The sequence below is a fragment of the Jaculus jaculus genome, chromosome 7, assembly GCF_020740685.1.
Source record: "Jaculus jaculus isolate mJacJac1 chromosome 7, mJacJac1.mat.Y.cur, whole genome shotgun sequence".
NCBI lineage: Eukaryota > Metazoa > Chordata > Mammalia > Rodentia > Dipodidae > Jaculus > Jaculus jaculus.
The window spans coordinates 154,613,847-154,635,058 of NC_059108.1; the positions used below are offsets into that span (position 1 = coordinate 154,613,847).

The 21,212-nt window shown below is 50.6% G+C and overlaps 1 pseudogene; it reads left to right on the plus strand.

Annotated features, from left to right (window-relative positions):
* The first annotated feature begins 280 nt into the window (after positions 1 to 280).
* On the plus strand, positions 281 to 939 carry LOC101609600 (annotated as a pseudogene).
* Positions 940 to 21,212: the final 20,273 nt, after the last annotated feature.

The window sequence follows — 21,212 nt, forward strand, 5'->3', positions numbered from 1 at the left end:
TTCAGTCTTGCAGAACCCAGGGGCACCATCCATGGCACAAGCGGATCTCTTCCACAGATCCAAGCAGAGAGAAACAACTGCAGCCGGCAGCAAGCTCCAACAGCCAGAGCTCGGATTGCTGAAGCTCTGAACACATCTTGGGGTGGGACTACAAGATCTCCCAGGGACACCTCTCTTCCCCAACACAGCTCCGCCCTGAGGGACTTGAGTGCCAGCTTATTAAAAATACCCCAGGGAGCTGTGGCGCGTGCAGGCACGGGCGGGCCCTCCTCGCCAGGCCATGGCTTCCAAACTCCTGAGTGTGGTCATCCTCGGGCCGCCCGAGGCAAGGGCACCGTGTGCCGGAGGATCGCCCAGAACTTTGGCTGCCAGCATCTCTCCAGCAGCCACTTCTTGCGGGAGAACCTCAAGACCAACACGGAAGTTGGTGATGTGGCAAAGCCGTACCTACGGAAAGGTCTTTTGGTTCCAGCTCATGTTGTAATCACTTGCCTAATGATGGCAGAGCTGGAAATCCGGAGCAGTCAACACTGGCTACTAGATGGCTTTCCAAGGACATTAGTACAGGCTGAAGCCCTGGACAGAATTTGTGATCTGGATCTAGTGATCAGTTTGAACATTCCATTTGAAGCACTGAAAGATCGCCTCAGCTGGAGTTGGATTCACTCTTCTAGTGGGAGGGTCTGTAACCCACCTAAGGTACAGGGGATTGATGACATCACTGGAGGGCCACTAGTCCAGCAGGAGGATGACAAACCCAAAGCTGTTGCTGCCAGGCTAAGACGGTACAAAGATGCGGCCAAGCCCATCATTGACCTGTACAAGAGCTGAGGAGGACTCCACCAGTTTTCTGGGGCCAAAATTAACAAAACATGGCCTTACGTTTACACACCTTTCTCAAACAAGATTACACCTATTCAGTCCAAAGAAGCATACTGAGCTGCCCTCAGAGGAACCAGGCAAACATGGCCATCTAGTCAGTCGTGTGTGTAGTGTTGGGGCAACGTGCAAATCAGAAGCCAGCTGAGATTGCAGTGTTTTTCCTAGGTTAAATTATAAGGTTATAGTAAACTCGAGGAAACAAGAGTTCATGAAGAAGCTCCCCTCTGCCCTGGAGAAGGGGACTCTGCACATGTATTATGCCCTTCAGACAAAACTAGTACAGGCTGGATTTCCAACGGTGTCTAACCTAACCCCCTAGCTGGGGGTTGACAGGAATGTTGCCCTTGCATGCCATGGTGGGATCTATGGTTCTCCCTACCGTCCAGAGGATGTTGAACCGCAGCACTGATATGCACTCAAAGTCTTGGCTTTGTCCTGGTTCTCTGCCATGTCTGCCTGTGACAATTGAACCTATGCTAATTTACTCAGTGGTGACTTCTCTTCAGTGATTGTACCCACATTTCTTTTTCCTAGTAGGAATCATGCGTCCCTCTTAGACATCCTGGTTTCTGTGGATTGTATTTTGTCATACCTGTTTGCTTTCTTGCTATTCAGTAACACTGATAGTTACTGCATTTATCCCTCTAACCTCCTCCTATGAATTGAGAGCTGGAGGCCTGGAGTGACTGCCTTCATGCACAGGACCTAAGCTGGGCTAGGGGGCTTTCCTTAAACAGCTGCTCTGACTCTGGGGCCCACTCTGTATGTTTTATTATGGAAAAAAATGAGATCCCCCAAAGTCTTTGGGAATTAGAAATGTTCATGTGTGGCAACAGTAGATTCCTATCTTATATATAGAAGTAGTAATAAGATACATGGAATTGCTACATGATGAATTTTGAACATGCTGCTAGATATTAATGCTGACAAGTGTTTTTCTCTCATGAGACCCAAGCAGAGGATAGTGAAGGGAGCAGAGCCTGGAGTGGAGAGACTGCTATACTAAATGTGCCTACACTGAGTGCCTCAGCGTTACCATGACTGAAAGTCAAAATCTTTGTTTTCTCCTTCTGTTTCCAAACAGTCTATGGGTGGCCATGAAGTCCAGAAATAAAGATCCTAGTATTTCATTAAAAAAAAAAAAAACAGCCGGGCGTGGTGGCGCATGCCTTTAATCCCAGCACTCGGGAGGCAGAGGTAGGAGGATTGCCATGAGTTCGAGGCCACCCTGAGACTCCATAGTGAATTCCAGGTCAGCCTGGGCTAGAGTGAGACCCTACCTCGAAAAACCAAAAAAAAAAAAAAAAAAAAAATTAAAAAAAATACACCTGCCTACATGTTTGATGGCTGCATTTGAGATACATACATGCATTGCTTGCATCAGTTACTTTTCATTGCTGTAACCAAAACAATACCTAACATAGGCAAGGGAGGCAGGCTTTATTTCGGCACATGATTTCGGAGGGTTCAGTCCATCTCTTGGTCTTGGGAGCTTGAGCAGAGCCCAGTAGCTGTGAGGCCTGTGGTAGAGCAGAGCTGCTCGCGTCATGGCCGGTCAGGAAGCAGAGAAGCAAAGAGAATGCCAGCCTCCTGCCAGCCTCTCCTTTCCCTGCTCTCACTCCACCCCGACCCCAGCCCAGAGCTGGTGCTGCGCGTGGTCAGGGTGGGTCCTCCGCCTCAGTTCATCCTCTCTGGAAACTTCCTCACAGACACACCACAGGTGTGCCTCGCCGATCTCCTAGGTGATTCCAAATGCAATCAAATTACCCATGAGGATTAACCATCCCTTATTACTAATTACCTTAAGTAAAAATGGTGACTGCCATTTACATAATGATCATAATAAAGGGTAGGACTGCTCACAATGCAATCATCCAGACAGAAATTGGCCTTGATTCCCCTTGACCTCACAGTGCCTAGCACTACCTTCACAAGACCCTCATAATAGGAGGAAAAGATGATGGCATCAAAATGAAGGAGACACTACCAGAGAGGGGGAGGGGATATAATGGATTATGGATTTGTGAAGGGGAAAATGTGGGAGGGGAGGGAATTATCATGGTTTATTGTCTGTAAGTATGGAAGTGGTCAGCAAAAGAAAAGGTGGGGGGCTGGAGGGATGGCTTAGCAGTTAAGGCATTTGCCTGCAAAGCCAGAGGACCCAGGTTCAATTTCCCAAGACCCACGTTAGCCAGATGCACAAGGGGGCGCAAGTGTCTGGAGTTCATTTTGCAGCTGCTGGAGAGGGCCCTGAGTGCTCATTCTCTCTCTCTTCCTCTGTCAAATAAATAACTAATAAAATATTTAAAAATAATCATAATATCAGGAGCAAGTAAGTCTGCTTGGATGTAAGCCAGGCTTTCTCTGGCTTCGGCCTTACAATGCAGTGGCAGACACTTTTCTAAAAGACAAGGGGCAGCAGAGAGCTCGGCCCTATTTAGAGTTGGCATCCTTGGGACAGACCCTGTCCTTGGTTCACTGGCATCTCGAGGGTCTTGTGACGTAGAGCAGTACTCTCTTGGGAGCTGGGGCCAAGAGGCCGGCCATGTGGGGCTGCGTCCCTGGTCTCTAGTACGCCCCCCCAGAACTCCAGATGCAAGCCTGTTTGCTGGGAAACCTGGTCCTGCCTTGGGTCCTGAAGTCCCTATTCCTGAGGCTGGACCCACTTCCTGTGTCCCTGCTGTCCCTGTAGCGTGGACAGATCCTTGATGCAAACTTGGTTGGAAGACCGTTCATGGCAATCCTGTGCGGCAGAGGGAGGAAGGCTGCGTCCTTCCCAGGGGACCACGCGGAAGCTGTCACCAGGCACTTGGCAGGTACTTCCCGTTCTCCCCGCCTACCACAGACACTTTATAGAGCAGCCCACAGAGGTGGGGACTCCCCTAGATGTCCAAATGGGGGGAACTACAGCAAACCCTGTTGAGGAGAGTGAGACAGGAAGAAAGGGAGGAAAAGAAGAAGGAAGGAAGAAAGAAAGGTGGGCTTTGAAATTCAAACGCATAATGCAAAGCTAGACAGGGTCTGAGTTGAGCCTGAGAAGACACCTTGGGTGCCTTCTGTCCCCACTACACCTCCTGTTTGCCCCCGGGGACACCGGGGAGATGAGGAGTGCAGCGGCGGTGTGATAGCCAAGGTCACCCATCCGTTTGCTGACACAGCAGACGCCCACCCAAGGAAGCCCCTGGAGGAGGACGAAGGACACTTTGGGGCCTGGAAGAGGCCCAGCTTTGACCTGGATGAAGGTGCGCACGTGGCGGGGAAAAGCACAAAAGGCGCGCGGGGCCGCGGCTCTCAGCATCTACGCTGGTCTGCAGCTCAGGCGTCGTGACCGATGGAAGGCCGCGCCCCGTCACGGCTGACTTGCCGCCACCTCCGAATATTTGATAGGGTTCGCATATCGCTCTCTCTCCCTCCGATCGTGACAAAAGGAAAGTATTTATTACCAGGCAGACAGAGCCCTGGGGCGCGAGCCGTCATCTCTGGTTTGCCTGTTAACCTAGGCTGTGGAATTAAATGCAGTTTTGTTTTTATCTATTTGCATGGAAGTTTTCCAGAGAAAACAACAATTTTCGTGACCTGCGCACTTTGTATCATGTTAATTAGGTTTGAAAACTCATATATTGTTTTCATAAGGGCTATTACATTTTCTCTAATTAAATTAAGGGGAAAATAAGGATGCACGGAAATAATATTTGTTATTAATACCAGATTCCAGAGGCACCCAGCAAGTTAAATCAGAGGTTAAAAAAGAAAGAAAGAAAGAAGGAAAGAAGAAAAAGAAACCCTTGAAGATATCCTTGACTTCAAAACAATGTGGCATATTCCAAGTTTTCAGCAAGTCATTACTCTGAATATTTTGGAAAAACAGAAAGTGAAAAATGGACCCGTTTGGAAGGACAGAGGCCTCTGGTCCTCGCTCACACTGAGGGCTAGGGGACATTTACTACTGTTTCCTTACAGCGGCCTCACTGAAATTCCAGCCACTTTGCTACGCATAGGCTGTCAGCCTGAGTCTCACGTGGATTCGGAGGTTGTGGCCTGCTGTGAGATTAGGGCGCGGGTTTTCTTGTAAGAGGCTCCTGTCTGAGGAAGTCAAGTTGGTGGGGAGCTCAAGGCAAGTAGCCCTGGGAGAAAAGGTGCCACATTGGCGAGGGAAGGTGGTTGTGAGGCAGAGAAATGGGCAAGCACACGTTCCTTCTTTGTGACAGTGCTGCTTTGGAATGGGATTGTGTCCAGACCAAATTCCAATGGTCCAGGTGCAATTTTGGGACAACCACACCTTGTGGCTGGAGTGGACAGCTGTTGTTCGAGGCCCCAGTACAATACCTAACTCCCCTTCCCCATAACCCTGGTATTTTTTATTTATTTATTTATTTTACTTATTTGAGAACGACAGACACAGAGAGAAAGGCAGATAGATAGATAGAGAGAATGGGCGCACCAGGGCCTCCAGCCACTGCAGACGAACTCCAGACGTGTGCGCCCCCTTGTGCATCTGGCTAACGTGGGTCCTGGGGAATCGAGCCTTGAACTGGAGTCCTTAGGCTTCACAGGCAAGCGCTTAACCACTAAGCCATCTCTCCAGCCCAACCCTGGTATTTTTTTTGAGACATTCCCTTCAAAGGGTGGAATATCAAGTCCTTCCTTCTTACTGTATAAGCAGATGAGGCCCCAGGCCCCACTCCATCCCTTGAAACTGACCCCCACCATACTTCTCTCTCTGTCTCTCAAATAAATAAAAACAAATTTAAAACAAAAACGCACAATTATGAGGACCAATAAGGACACAGAGATCACTGCGACGATGACAATGATAGAACACTGACGATTCAGCAGGGGTCAGGTAGGCTTCCTGCCAAGGGCTACCTGTGCATTAACTCGTTAGCCTCCGGACAACCTGGGAGACTGCTCCTGTGGTTTAGATGGAAGGAAAGTGACATTTAGGAATACAGTTCACCTTGTCTGAGGTCTCCAGGGCACGATGTGGCTGTTTTGAGGCCTAAAGCTAGGCCTGCCTGGATGCAGTAATAAATGTCTAAAAATTTAGGTGACTGTCCCAGTTTGCCCAAAACTGGGGACTCCCAGGACACAGGACATGCATTACTAACTGTGGTAGTCGGTCGGCCTATTAGAGACCCTTCCAGCCTTCATGCAGTGTGGTTCTGGAATAGTGTGCAGTATGGAATTCATACCAGGCAGCCTTGAAAACTAATGCTTGCATGGTAATAGGCATCACACCTCCGGGTGAAAGGCAACCCCAAGTGGGGTTTCAGATGCCATCTTCGATTGCTGCCGAACCCCATTCTATTTAGAAGAGTTCTGAGTTTTCCAAGCTTCCGGCTATGGAAGCCAACCGCTCAGTCACCTTGCCAATGGCCCCTCCTCTTGTTTTCCTGTCCCCAGACGGCAGCAGAGTCACCCTCCCCTCTCCACCTGACATCAGTATCTCTAAGTCTGGAATACCCTGGGACCTAAAGATAGTCTATGAATTCTTAAGAAATTGAATTTTGGTTTTCACCTGGCTTATGCTATAATAGTCTCCTGTGAGCCCCAAGAGGCCTTCGACTCTGGGGTCACCATCTGTCTTGTTCTTCATCATTCACCAGATATCTACTCTTACGGTTTGAATGCACACTGTTCTCCATAGGCTCGAAGGCTCAGCTGGCAGTACTGTTTAGGGAGGTTGCTGCTACCTTGGGACTGTGGCCTAGCTAGCAGAAGCGGTTTGCTGTGGTTGAGCCTGAAAGGGAATATCTATTTCTGGATCCTAATCTGTCAAGATGTGAGCAAGCCGAACCTGTGGCCTGAGCTGACGTGGCCAACTGTGCTTTCCTGGCCATGGTGGACTATGTCCCTTCAGACACTGACCAGGGACCGGGGAGAGGGCTCAGTGGCTCAAGCACTTGTTTCGCAAACCTGACAACTGACGTCCATGTCCCCAGTGCCCAGATGCAGCAGGACGTGGGGTGGTGCGCGTGGTTGCGATCCCATCCAGCCTGGCTGCAGCGACGTGCAGCAGAGTCGGGAGACGCCTGCAGCTCGCGGACCAGCTAGTCTGGCGTTCTCAGTGGCAAACACCAAGGGGGACGCTGTCAAACACTGGGAAGGCGAGGACTGATACCCTGAGGGGTCTTCTGACCACCACACATGCACTGTGGCATGAGTGTGCCCATACTTACCCACATGCCACACACACACACACATGCACACGCACGCACACAGACTGCGAGCCAAATTAAGCCTCTTTGTGCAGTCCATGCTGCAGGGCCCTGGGGCTTGTAGAATGGGAGGGACATCAAAGCAGCCAGTCACAATGCAGTCCCATCTCGCCCATGGCCTTGCTGACGTCATACAGGGCCTCTCCCCACGCTTCACCCAGGTGGTGACCGTCAGCGGGCATGTTGCCCCCACTGCAGTGGCCAGACCCTCCAGCGTGCGGCAGAGCAAGGAGAGGTGAGGCAGGCGCTGTGTGTCACCACTCACCTGCCCCCAACCCTTCACGCACTCCTTATTTTCTGAATTCTTATTTTTTTTCTGGTTTTTTTTTTTTTTTTTTTTGGTTGTTCAAGGTAGTGTCTGGCTCCAGCCCAGGCTGACCTGGAATTCACTATGTAGTCTCAGGGTGGCCTCGAACTCATGGTGATCCTCCTCCCTCTGCCTCCCCGAGTGCTGGGATTAAAGGCGTGTGCCACCATGCCCGGCTTGAATTCAATTAACTATGCTGGTTTTTTTTTTTTTTTTTTTTTTGGTGCATACGTATGTGTGTCACAGGGTGACATTGGGTGTCTCCTCAATCACTTTCCACCTTCTTGTTTTTTGCGTATATGCACGTGATGTGGTTTGGTGCATATGTGAGGGTGTGAGTGCGTGTGTGTGTGTGTGTGTGTGTGTGTGTGTGTGTGTGTGTGTGGTGTTGGCATGTGTCCATGTGTCCATGCCTGTGTGTCCATGTGTCCATGCCTGTGTGTCCATGTGTCCATGCCTGTGCATGCACCTTATGCCCCCCTGCGGCAGGTGTACTCGCCTCTGGTGACCAGAAGGAGCGTCAGGTGTCCTCCTACATCACTCTCTTCCACCATTCTTCCTTGAGCCTGAGTCTCTTATGATGCTGGGGTTTGCTGTTTTGCTCACTAGCCCAGGGAGTCTCCGGTCTCTGCAGCGCACAGGCCTGCAGTCACAGATGCACGAGGCCCTGCCCAGCCCAGCTGGTTTTGCAGGCCTTGGGGACTGAACTCAAGTTGTCTTTCAGGCTGCCTCATGGCTCTCATGCTAGCCCAGGAAGTGCTCTTCACCACTCAGCCGCCTCCCCAGCCCTCTACACTGGGTTTTCTAACATTGAATCCGTTTGTTAAATCAAGCACAGCCACTGGGTCAAGCTGATAGAACCACAGAACTGAGGCCTCCCTTTGGAGCTAGGAAGTTAAGAACAGGACAAAATATATCAGCAACATAAGCGTGTGTTGTGAAAATGTCACCCATCCTAATGATGGTTCTCTCTTGTCATGCAAACTAGGGAGGCCTTTGGGAGTGATGCAAAGACTCCTGGACTGGCAGGTGGAGGACTTGGGGGTCCAGAGAAAAAATTTCCCAGGATTGGTGACTTTGGGCTCTCACAGCAAGTAAACAGCAAAATTAAAGGTCTCTGGGGGCGGGGGGGGCTCATCCTCATAGAAATGGCATCCAGCGAAATCCCGCATGTTGATTGTCCAAAGACAGTGTTCTCAATGAGGCCTCACTCCCAGCAGCACACAGGCTCCCCAAAGGCCCCTGCAACTTTAATCGAAAACCCTTGACAGATCCTCAAATCCTGAAAAAGGCTAGTCACCCAGCATGGCCCACAGTCAGGGTGGCTCCCTGTTCCTGCAGGTGATGTTGTGGGTGTGAACAGGTGTGTTTCCCCGGCCTTTGGGTGACTTCTCCACCAATATGTGGTTAAGGAGCTCCCCAAAGCTGATGTAAGAGGACATTGTCTATCCAAGAAAGAATGAAAACTTTCCCAACAGCTGGAATCTTTTAAATTAATTGTTATTGGGTTGTTTAAAGCTGATGACTATCTGTGCCTTCCACATGGCTCAGGCCTGTCCTGCTTCCCCTCCATGATGAAGCCTCTCCTCAAAACTGTAAACTGAAATGAACCTGTTCCTTCTAGAAGCTTCTTCTGGTCAGGTGTTTTGTCCCAGCAGTGAGAAGATGACTGCTGCACCCAATATGTAATTTCTAATTAGTACCAGAGTGATTATTAGCTTGCCCATCCCTGACTTGTGACTTTTAATGTTGGTGCTCAGTTTTTGCAAGGACAAATTAGATCCAAAGGCTTGACGTCACCGGTGCAGCAAACAGAATTACTGGGTGTTCACCATCACTCTTTGGAGAAGAATGAAAAAGTTTTCTATGTGGTCCTGGGCATGTTAACCTCCTAGAAATATCCTCACTGATAGAGTGTTCAGCTAGTACACACACACACACACACACACATCTTACAAATCAGTAAAAAAATAGGCAATCTAAAAAGAAAGTAGGCAGGTGACGTAAATAAGTATCTCATTATAATCATGTAAAATGTTAATAAAAAATAAAAAAAGAAGTATCTCATGGGTCTGGAGAGGTGGCTCAGTGGTTAAGGGGCTTGCCTGCAAAGACTAGTGACCTAGTTTCGATTCCCCAGTACCCACATAAGCACAAGGTGGTGCATGCATCTGGGGTTCCTTTGCAGTGGCTGGAGGCCCTGGCGTGCCAATACTCTGCCCCCCCGTATCTCTCTGCATGCAAATAGATAAATAAATACAAATGTTTAAATAAAGAAGCATCTCATGAAGGAAGATGTCCAAGATGTGTGGAGAAAGTGTTCAACTGAATTGGTTGTCAGGCAAAATATAGCCAAGATGTAGGCGCACTATGTCCCACCAGAATGGCTGCCATTGAAGCCTGACAATGCAAAAGCTGGCCTAGTGATCAGACTACAGGAACCCTCACACCCTCCTGGGACCACTGCTTTGAAGAAATTGTGTGACTGCATCTACAAACGTTGAATATGTTCATGTTTGACATTCCAAAAATGCCACTCCTGAAGTCCATTCAACAGAATGCATACCTTTGTTGTCAGGGTTTGAATGTTCATATATTGGAAAATAAGTTCCCCAACTCATATGTTAGAGGTATTTAGTGGTGGCCTTGGGGCCATGATTAGACGACAGGCCACGACGATGGGGCTCTCATATTAGTGGCCTTGTAAGAAGAGGAAGGGAGCCTGAGCTAAATGTTTGCTCGGTCTCACTGAGGTGCCCTTCACCATGATATGAGGTGGAGTGGAGGCCCTCACCAAATGCTGGTACCTTGTGCTCAGACATTCCTGCCTCCAAAACCATGTGTTAAGTAAACCCACACTCTTTTCATCACGACAGGGCAAGCGCAGCAGAGCAGAGGCTGGGCGTCACATCTTGTTACACCGGCTGGGAGAAGGCAGCATGACTGAGCTGAACAACCCACAGGCTGGACTAATAAACTCCAAAGCCTGTCCTTAGTGACACGCCTCCTCCAGCAGGGCTCCGTCCCCCCCAAGGCTCCACCAGCTGGGGTCAAGTATGAGGCTTCATCACAATCACATGAGGCTCTGGGGGACATTCCACACCCAAAGCACCAAAGCACTAAGCCTAATGCATATGATGATTCTTTCCCTACATACATACCTGAGATGAAATTCAATGTATAAATTAGGCAACTGTCAACATCTGATAAAACAGGACAATTAAAACCAAGAGCTGTCATACCAGCAACATGAATGCCATTTCTGTGTAGAAAGAGACAAGACAGTCATACTTTCAGACAGACTGGCTGAAACTTCAGAAAATTAAAACAGAGTGGAGAGATGGCTTAGCGGTTAAGCACTTGCCTGTGAAGCCTAAGGACCCGGTTCAAGGCTCGCTCCCCAGGACCCACATTAGCCAGATGCACAAGGGGGCGCACGCGTCTGGAGTTCGTTAGCAGTGGCTGGAAGCCCTGGCATGCCCATTCTCTCTCTCTATCTGTGTGTCTCTTTCTCTATCTGTCACACTCAAATAAATAAATAAAAATGAACCAAAAAATTAAAATTATAAAACACAGATAATGTGGGCCACTATGCTCAATTAAATAAAAAAAACTGATTTAAATTTTTTCTCATTGGATATATCAGAGTTTTATTTTTATATTATTGTGGGAAAATATGCCACAAAATTTATCCTTTCAACTAGTGTGTGTGTGTGTGTGTGTGTGTGTGTGTGTGTGTGTGTGCACGCACGCGTGTGCGTGTGTTTGTGGGTATACAGGTCCGTGTGTGCTAGCATATGTATATGTGTTTGCACAGGCATGAGAAAGCCAGAGGATGACTTTGGGCATGTCCCAGATTGCCAAATACCATTTTTTTTTTTTTTGAGATAGTGTCTCTCACTGGCCTGAAACTCCCCAGGTAGGCTAGATTGGCCAGCAGTGAGCTCCGGGGAGCCTCATGTCTCTGCCTGCCCGGAGATGGAACATGATGCATGCCACTGTGTCTGGCTGTTCTACGTGGCTTCTGAGGATTGAACTCAGGTCCCATGTTTCCAAGGCAAGCATTTACCAACAGACCCATCTCCTCAGCGCCCCTGTCAACTACTTTCAGTGACTGTTTGGCAGCATTCAGGCTCCACGTAGTGAGGCCATCGCTACTTTTCACTGGGACCACCATCATCGTGCCAGAGGCTCAGGGCTTGTTAGATGCCAGCTGCCACCCCTCCCTCCCACAGCCCTGGCAGCCGCTGTTCTCCTTTCTGTCTATAAAGTTGACTCCTCCAGGCACCACGCATCGACAGAGCTATGCAGTGGCTGCTCTCTGTATCTGGCTTGAACAGGCTGAAGTTTAGGGTGCTCATGTCCCTTGACCTAGAGATCACGATCCTGGGACTCTTCTTCACCGAAGAAAAGCAGCAGTGGGACATGACACGTGTCTCGAGGTATTCAGGCAGCACCTCCATCCAAGGACATCCTGGTTAAATAAACAATTTGATTCCATGTGCTGGGATGGCCTGACATGCACAAGGCCCAGTTCTGCAGAAAAAAACCAAGCAAACAGAATGGGTAAACCGTTCATCCTATGCACAGCAACAAAGACGAAAAACTACCCATGAAGGAGTTCCACAGACAGAATGAAGATCACAAGCAGCCCAACTCGGTGCCGAGGAAGCATGCAATTTGGAAACATAGGGTTCTGGAGTATGGACCAGGCTCGTACTTACCTAGCTGAAGTTGGGGACTTGGCAGGAAGGACACAGGGAAGTGGGAACTGATGTAATCTGTCACCTGAGAGGGGACTGTATGTAGGCATGCGCACGTAAACGTTAGCCCAGGTTGTAAGGTGGGTCTGTGTGTTATGGTGTGTGTCAGATTGCAATAAGGAAGAAATAAATGAATCAAGAGAGGAAAAAAGCAAGGGGCAGGGAAGAAGGAGGAAAAAGATGGGAGAGAAAGGATCTGTCAGATAGAAGAATGGGTGGTTTTCCAGGAGAGGAACGGTCACCGTGGCTATGAGGGAAACTGGCCACGTCAACCTGAGTTCTGGGAAGACAACCCCCACCCCAAAACCCACCTCTGCTTTTCACAGGCAGCTAGCCAGCTCAGTGAGAGGACCCGGGTGGGGGCAGTGCCTGGAGGGTCAGGGACTTCGGCAGGGCCCTAGCTGCGCCTTCCCTGGCTGGGGGTCCTCAGCCAGGCTCCCCAAGCCCGTGGGCTGCCACGTCCCTGGCTAGCCACTGGAGGAATCTGGCAGGAGATGCTCGATGCCGTGATGGACACCCACTCATCGTGGCCTCCTCCTCCCCCCCCTGCAGAAGGAGAGTGGAGGGATCTGTTTAGTTTCCGAACAGAGGGCTTTTGACAGGTGAAAGTATTTGAGAAAGAAAATCCTTCTGTACCAGAGTGGAGGGACAGCATTTCTGTTTAAAAAAAAATCAACCTTCTAACTCAAGCAGGCCTTCAGTGAAATATAAGCATTTCTCTGATTATGTATCTAATATTGACCAGAAAACAGAGGGAGCAGATAAAAGACACTTCGAGCTCTTTCCCTGTTCCATATGCTGTGTTTATGATTACGGGGTTGCGAGCATTATGGGTCTTGCGTTTCATAAAGCACCGCATCTCCTCCCACAGCTCACCCCTCTGCCCTTTCCCTGTGATGCTGTGGAGGAGCCGGGAGGGGAAGGATCAGATGAGCCTCCAGGGGCAGCTCGCCAGCTCCCGGCTGGCAGCTTCATGCAGCCTCTGAGGCACAGCGACTTGCCAGGGGCCAATTTCGGGAACATTTTTCCAAAATTCCCCTTTTCTGTGAAGTCTCACTCTTGTCAGAGATAGACTGCTGGAAGAGGAGGCGTGTGTTCATGCATGTGCACGCGGCAATGTGACTATGTGTGCACGTGTGCACAGGTGTGTGGTGGCGTGTGAATACATTTGGGTTGGGGGCTGAGGAGGAAAGCCAGAAGGCGACAGGAGAGGCAAGGTTTCTGGGGAGTCTTTGGGAAGCCCTTCCTTTGGATTCTGGAGGAACCTGCTGTGGGTTCCAAAAGGAACTGACAGGGCTGCATGAAAAGACCAGTGGAGAAGCCAGCCTCGTACGACAGGTGCCATAGGAACAGCACCAGGGCTCACAGCGGGATCCTCATTTGGGGTCATGCCTGGGAGATCTCAGAAGGAAGACTTTGGTGGCAATCTGAGACACCCGTACTGAGACTGCAGACACTGCATTGTGAGGACACCCTGGTTTGCATCCAGCCCTGGACAGAGACCCTTGAACTCAGGACCCAGGAGGAGTTCCTCTTGGCCAGTGGTGTCCCCTAGGCAACTAGAAAGGTTCCTCCGGATCTGGTCATAAGCGCTCCACTCCCAAGCCTCCATGAGTCCTGTGGTGCGAATCCTCCTCTGACTCCTGAGCCTCATGCAGTTGCTGACATGCCGGTGACAACGTAGATAGAGCCGAATGTAAATGTAATAGCAAATAGAAGGGGATGAACACCTCCCTCCCTACAGGGAACTCGGGAGCATCAGGATGGGGAGGAGGTCTAGGCAGGTCAGAGGAGAGAGCTTTGCGAAGGCCCTGTCCTTCTGCCCCGTGCTCGCTGCCCATGCACCTTCCGTCACCCAGTCCTGCAAACAACCTGAGAGGAAGTGCATCACATGGTGCCCCACACACAGAGGAGGAAAACTGAAGCTCAGGGAGGCTGGAGGTTGAAGCCAAGGTTGCATGTGATGAGCAAGGGGCAGAGTGAGGGTCTAGACAGGCTGTCAGGCTATTGCAACCTGCTAGCAAAATGGCACATTTCCCAGAAAAGGATCCCTTCAGGTGTAGGGAGAAGAGAGTCGGCCACACAGTCCTCGTGGCTCACAGAGTGAGCTGTAACTGTGTGGCTTCTGGAAGCTCATTGTGTCCTGGTCACATGGCCGAAATCTACATTATAGAAAATCCCTTTGTTAGTGGGGTTTTTTTGTTGTTGTTGTTTGTTTGTTTGGTTGGTTTTGGTTTTTCAAGGTAGGGTCAGGGTAGTGTTGACATACCTTCTGAACAGAAAGCCTGGGAATAAAGGAAGGCCAAGAAAGATCTATCTGACAGAGGCCCACTTGCGACCTCTAGAGTTATTCTACCAGCTCTGTGATGCTTGATGTGATTGAGCAATCCTAGGGCTGTGCAGGGCACCATGTGATCACCTCGAAGGCACTTTCTTGGAAATGGGCCATCTCCCCCCAAGGAAGGCCAGCAGTGGTGGCAATGCTGGGGACATAGAGCAGCACAGCAGCAGAGCCAGTGGAGGACACGGCTCAGGTCTCTGAGCCTGGTCTGGTCACAAGTGTCCAGCACCAGGAGGCTCTGGGGGCTCCTGCTGTCCTGTGATGGCGCTGACCGCATGGTCTCGCCCTATGCATGTGTGACCTGCCCAGTCATCTCTGCTCCTCAGGGCCTATTGCAGGGGGTGGGATCGAGGGTCAACTGAGCAGGTCAGTGCCTCACCCAAAGTAGTGGGACACTGACATCAGGGCAGACCCTGGAGGAAGGGTTAGTGTTGCCACAGCATCATGAGCTTGGTCACTCGTGGTAAGATCAGAAAGGGGTTGGGGATTTAAAACAGTGCCCCGGGAACTTCCTGCTTCAAACCCTTCCAGCATATGCGTTAGCTTTACTTTGTAGCAGAGGAAGATGCCCCTGTGCCTAGTCACTCTGTGTGCCAGAGCTTAGCCCAGAGCAGCCCTGTGGATAGCCCTAAAGCCCAGCTATCATTCAGCCTGGCCCATGAGGGGGCAGTGGCCAGGGATGTTAAGTGACTCACCCTCATTGCCCACCCTGGTCTGAGCAAAGGTCCCATGTTCCGGCTGTGACCTGCACTCTTTTCAGGCCACCACATGGGTTTCTAATGAGCCAATGCTCATCCCAGTCAGGACCGAGAGAAGGGTTCTTCTAACCAGGTTGGCTGCAGACATTTTTGTTGTTGTTGTTTTTTGGTTTTCTGAGGTAGGGTCTCACTCTACCTGGAAATCACCATGTAGTCTCAGGGTGGCCTCGAACTCACAGCAATCCTTCTACCTCTACCTCCCGAGTGCTGGGATGAAAGGCATGTGCCACCACACCCAGGATAGAGAGAGAGAGAATGAATGGGCACACCAGGGCCTCCAGTTGCTCCAAACAGACTCCAGATGCATGTGCCACTTTGTGCATCTGGCTTTACATGGGTGCTAGGGAATTGATCTCTGGTTGTTGAGTTTTGTAGGCCCTTGAGAGCTGCAGAATCATCTTAGGTGGTCCACTCTGACCTTGGCAACCAAGCCTCGAGAGCAGCGGCCTTGGCATCTCTGAGGGGTAGACAGCTGGGGTCCCCACACGTAGCTCCCCATTGTTCTTTGGCAGAGCGTTCCTGAGGCCCAGAATGCACAGGCAGCAGGAGCTGTGGAGGGCAAACGGGCCCTCATGTGCAAATGCCACCTCCTTACACTGACGCCTCCTTGCCCGGCCTGCGCCCTCTGCCTGTAGGCAGCCACATTAAGTCGCCCTCTCCTTCTTGGAACACCCACAGAAATGGAGTGGTCAGACCAGAGCTGCAGGGTTGTGAGAGAGCTTTTATGTGAAATTAAATTAAGAAGCGCTTTATAAATTGCCCAGCCTAGAGCTTAGCTTGACATAGCACCTGCAAATTAATCAACAAAGACGAATTGCGCCCCCCTCTGTCCCAAGCAGGACTTGGGCCCAGGAATCTGCTCGCCTTGTGCGTGAACTGAGAGGCGGGGCCCTGAGCAGAGGTGTTGTCTCAGCAAGCCAGCTGGGTCCAGATGTTTGGGCAGCAGACTGGGCCCATTTAGGGCTAAATCCCTCGCTGTAAAGAGGCATTGTGTGCAGAGGGGTCCCCAGCTGGATTATTAATGAGCAGAGGGGGTGGGGACACCCACTTAACCGAAGGAGGCCAGGGTACATTAAGGCCCCATGCTGGGGCAGCCTAAGAGCCTCTCTGACTGTTGGTGGTCTGAGCCAGCTCCTAGCCCTGGCCTGCGGAGACCCCGGCAACCCTCGCAACCCTCGGCTAATTGTGTCGCTTCCAGGGAAGGATTCTCCCCTCCAGTGCAATGATTTGGGGGCAGGGAAGTTGCACTGCTGTTAATTGGTGTCATCCGAATAATGCTCAGGTTAAAGCTTCGAAGATCGCACTAAGACGATGAGGACAGAAAACCCAAACTAAACAGAAGTGCCCCTCCTACGTGCATTCTTGCCACCAGTGAAATCCCTCAGCCCCAGGACCCTCCCTGTTCCTGAAAGATTTAAACACTAATTTGGAGCCGAGGTGGGGAGGGTGGGTGCCTAGTAGATTTCTACCCATGCTGACTTCCAATGACATCTAGAGGCTTCATTTCTACACTGTTTTATTCCCTTTGACGATTGTCAACTTGGGTTTACTAAAAACTGGAGAAGACTTTGTTCTGGCCCCAGGGGGGAGGGGCACTGTTGGGTTGGAAACTTGAGCCAGTCCCTGCTTGTCCATCCACCCTGGCATCGCTTTATTCCTGTGTTTCTGAAAAGCTCAAAGTAATCAATTCCAGAGGCTGGGTGTGTGGGGTAGGGGGAGAACCTTGGCAGAGGGGCCTCCCTCTTGGCCATCGCTTTGAATAGTTTATGCAGCTAATAGCATTTTGATGGGGCCCAAAGTGTGGGCTCTGGGCAATCTACAGGGTCCTCAGAGAATTTGTGTCCAATGTATGTCACCCTTCGCCTCAGAGGCAGTTCTCCAAAGGCCCCGGGATAAGGTTCTAAGGCAAGAGTTGTACATGACTTTTTTTTAGGTTAAAATTTTTGTTTATTTTTATTTTATTGACAATTCCCATAATTGTAGACAATAACCTATGGTAATTCCCTTCCCCCTCCACTTTCTCCTTTGAAACTCTACTCTCCATCATATCCCCTCCCCCTCTCAATCAGCCTCTCTTTTATTTTGATGTCATCATCTTTTCCTTCTATTATAATAGTCTTGTGTAGGTAGTATCAGGCACTGTGAGGTCATGAAATTACTATTTGTGCGCTGGAGAGATGGCTTAGTGGTTAAGGCATTTGTTTGCCTGTGAAGCCAAAGGACCCAAGTTCGATTCCCCAGGACGCATGTAAGCCATATGCACAGGGGGGCTCACACATCTGGAGTTCGTTTGCAGTAGTTGGAGGCCCTGGCAACTCATTCTCTCTCTCTGTCTTTCAAATAAATAAAATATATTTTTAAAAATAAAATAAAACTATGGTGTGAGGGGCATGCACATGCCATGGTGTGTGTACAGGGACAAATTTGGGGTGCTGGCTCTCTCCTACCTTGTTTGAGACAGGGTCTTTCTTGGACACTACTAGCTGGCTTTTGAGCTTTGGGGGTTCTCTTGACTCTGCCTCACATTGCCATAGGTATGTAGGGATTACAGACGTGGGTGCTGGAGGTCTGGGGTCCAGTCGGCAGGCTTGCAGAGCAGGCACCTTCGCCACTAAGCCATCGCCTCTACAGGACGGCTTCCACTTTGAAGAAAGAAGGTCTAAGCACTGGCTGCAGTGTCCACCTCCACTGAGCACCTCTCATGTACCTGAGCTCAGTGCTTCTGCCCCAGGACAGCCTGGGGAAAAGACAACAGACGGGAATGCCTCCCAGGCTGTGAGCGAGGGCAGGGCACCCCACACACCATCTTTTGCTCCGCCCCAGGTGGAAGGGGAAAGAGGAAACCACTGGCTCCGTTTCCGAGTCTCCCCAGAAAGAGCTAAGAGCGTCACCAATGCTGACACCCTTGGCTCACAAACCTGCCTGCCGGAGCCGTGGGCTGGAGTGGAGCGACAGCTACACAGGCTGCAACCCCGCCGCAGCCCCACCCCGAGATCTCTTGGTCACCTCTCTTGGTCACCCTGTGTTCTCCTGCAGTAGGCTTCTCATGGCTCCCTCATGCAACACACTCCCGGGCACGTGCCATCTCACAGAATCTCTTTCCAGAGCTCACGCTGAAGTCTGGTAAGTTCTCCTGCCTCAAGGGAGGGAGGGAGGGCTCTGCAGGCCCACAGAGACGCAGCTGTCTCAGGCCTGTGGCAATCCACAGTCCATCCCGAGCCTCCTCTTGTTAGCAAATGTTTGTACTTTCCCCTTCAACCCGGCAACAGAAAACAGTCTTCTTTCCCGTGTAGCTCACAGAAAACCATTTTTTTTTAATTTTTATTTATTTATTTATTTGAGAGTGACAGACACAGAGAGAAAGACAGATAGAGGGAGAGAGAGAGAATGGGCGCACCAGGGCTTCCAGCCTCTGCAAACGAACTCCAGACACGTGCGCCCCTATGTGCATCTGGCTAACGTGGGACCTGGGGAACCGAGCCTCGAACCAGAGTACTTAGGCTTCACAGGCAAGCGCTTAACCGCTAAGCCATCTCTCCAGCCCCAGAAAACCATTTTGAGGAGGACCTGTGAATATTCTGCTCGCCTCCTCCTCTCGGTGCCTACAGGACAGAGTTCGAGGGTGTCTGACAACCTGGCTTTGGACCCTGCGATGGGCAAATGTGCCCAGGACACAGAGGCTAGAGCCAGGCTTTGAGCTCCAGCACCGTCACCTGCTCCGGACCCTAGACCAGCCACGGACCTCCGCTGCAGTCCTTGAGAATGGCGTCAGGACCTTTCTTGCTGTGCCAGGGAAGGCCAGTGAGACAAACAGAGAGGGGTCAGGTGTGACACTGAAACCCAGAGCTTCTCCTCACCCTCTCTGATTGTGTGTGGATGCTCAGGGTTCTCAAGACCATGAGGGGACCCCCACAAAGTGACACAAAGTGCCACTTAGCTTGCTAGGGTTTGCCTAGGCAGTAAGTCAGTGAAAGGACGACTGCTCTGCAAGTGAGCTAAGTGGGCTGCACCTCAGCGTGAGATGCTTCTCCGGGCTGCAGGATGGCCTCGGTGTGAGTCACTTCTCAGGGCTGCAGGATGGCCTTGGTGTGAGTCACTTCTCAGGGCTGCGGGATGGCCTCAGTGTGAGTCACTTCTCAGGGCTGCGGGGTGGCCTCAGTGTGAGTCACTTCTCAGGGCTGCAGGATGGCCTTGGTGTGAGTCACTTCTCAGGGCTGCGGGATGGCCTCAGTGTGAGTCACTTCTCAGGGCTGCGGAATGGCCTCAGTGTGAGTCACTTCTCAGGGCTGCGGGATGGCCTCAGTGTGAGCTGCTTCTCAGGGCTGCGGGGTGGCCTCAGTGTGAGTCACTTCTCAGGGCTGTGGGATGGCCTCAGTGTGAGTCACTTCTCAGGGCTGCGGGATGGCCTCAGTGTGAGCTGCTTCTCAGGGCTGCGGGGTGGCCTCAGTGTGAGTCACTTCTCAGGGCTGCGGGGTGGCCTCAGTGTGAGTCACTTCTCAGGGCTGTGGGATGGCCTCAGTGTGAGTCACTTCTCAGGGCTGCGGGATGGCCTCAGTGTGAGCTGCTTCTCAGGGCTGCGGGGTGGCCTCGGTGTGAGTCACTTCTCAGGACTGTGGGCTCGGCCTCGGTGTGAGTCACTTCTCATTGTTGGCTCCTCTTTCTTAAGGTGGCCCGCATCTTTACCCTAATGGGTATAAACACCACCACGGGGCAGATCCAGTTATCTGGTACACGAGCAGCTCATGCAAGATCACTGTCTTTGAACCTTCCACTTCTCACACCACTTGGACATGAAAGTATTGATACTGCAATGATGTAAGTTGTCACTGAAAGTATCATCGGGACCCTGCGGGTGTCCTGGATTTGAGGCAACATGTGGGTCACACTGCTCTTTGTCACGTCACTTGTCTTACAAGTGGCCTGTGCCTTGGTAACCTGACATGAACGGCAATAATGCAATTTTGTAGGCAGCTGTTGTCTTAGAGGGAGTGTGTCCACTCCACTTAGGCCCGTTGAAACCTGACCTGCAGGAAAGGACATTCAAGCAGAATTGGGGCTTAAATTTCATTTGCTGATTTAATAAAAACTAACAGGATGGATTTGGGGATATTTCATTAATCTTTCTTTCCTTCCAGTGCAAAGGAAATTAAGTTCACTCCAGTTCAGACTCGGTTTCGCTCTTGTGCAACAGGCTGCCAACGTCCACTTTCTCTCTGGCAAGTTCAAACCTAATTAGTCACAGACAGCTCTCCCCTGACCCTGTCACCGCTCGCAGGAAAGCCCCCCAGCAGGCACGGAGGTGCACGTTCGAGTACGTGCATGCACACTCCCCACAGCACGCAGATCACACAAACACACATAGTGCCTACGTGCCATACTCACGCATGTCACAGAGCACGCACACACACCACACCACATATATACACAGTAGGCACACGTGTATGACACGCATCAAACACACACCACATCTCACATGCCACACCACACATGTGTATATAACACACCACCCACACTGCACACATGTTGTATACAAAGCACACATCATACCATATCACATGTATGCATTTGACACTCCACTCACCATGTATATCACACACACACATTATGCATACGCATCATATGCATATGATGCACATTATATCACACACAAAAAGTACACACCACATCACACATATGCATCACATATCACATCACACCGCACACATGGTTACACTACCAGCTCTATATATCATGTATATTACACATCACACACACATACCACACACATATAGCTCCCTACAAACTCATACAGTACACGCACATGTATCACACACACACCACACATATAACTCCCATACACCACCATACACATACACACACACACGCACCCTCAGGTTCCTCCTCCCCTCACTGATCATTACCCATCATTTTTAACAGTGGCAAGTGATGACATTTCCTGAAATC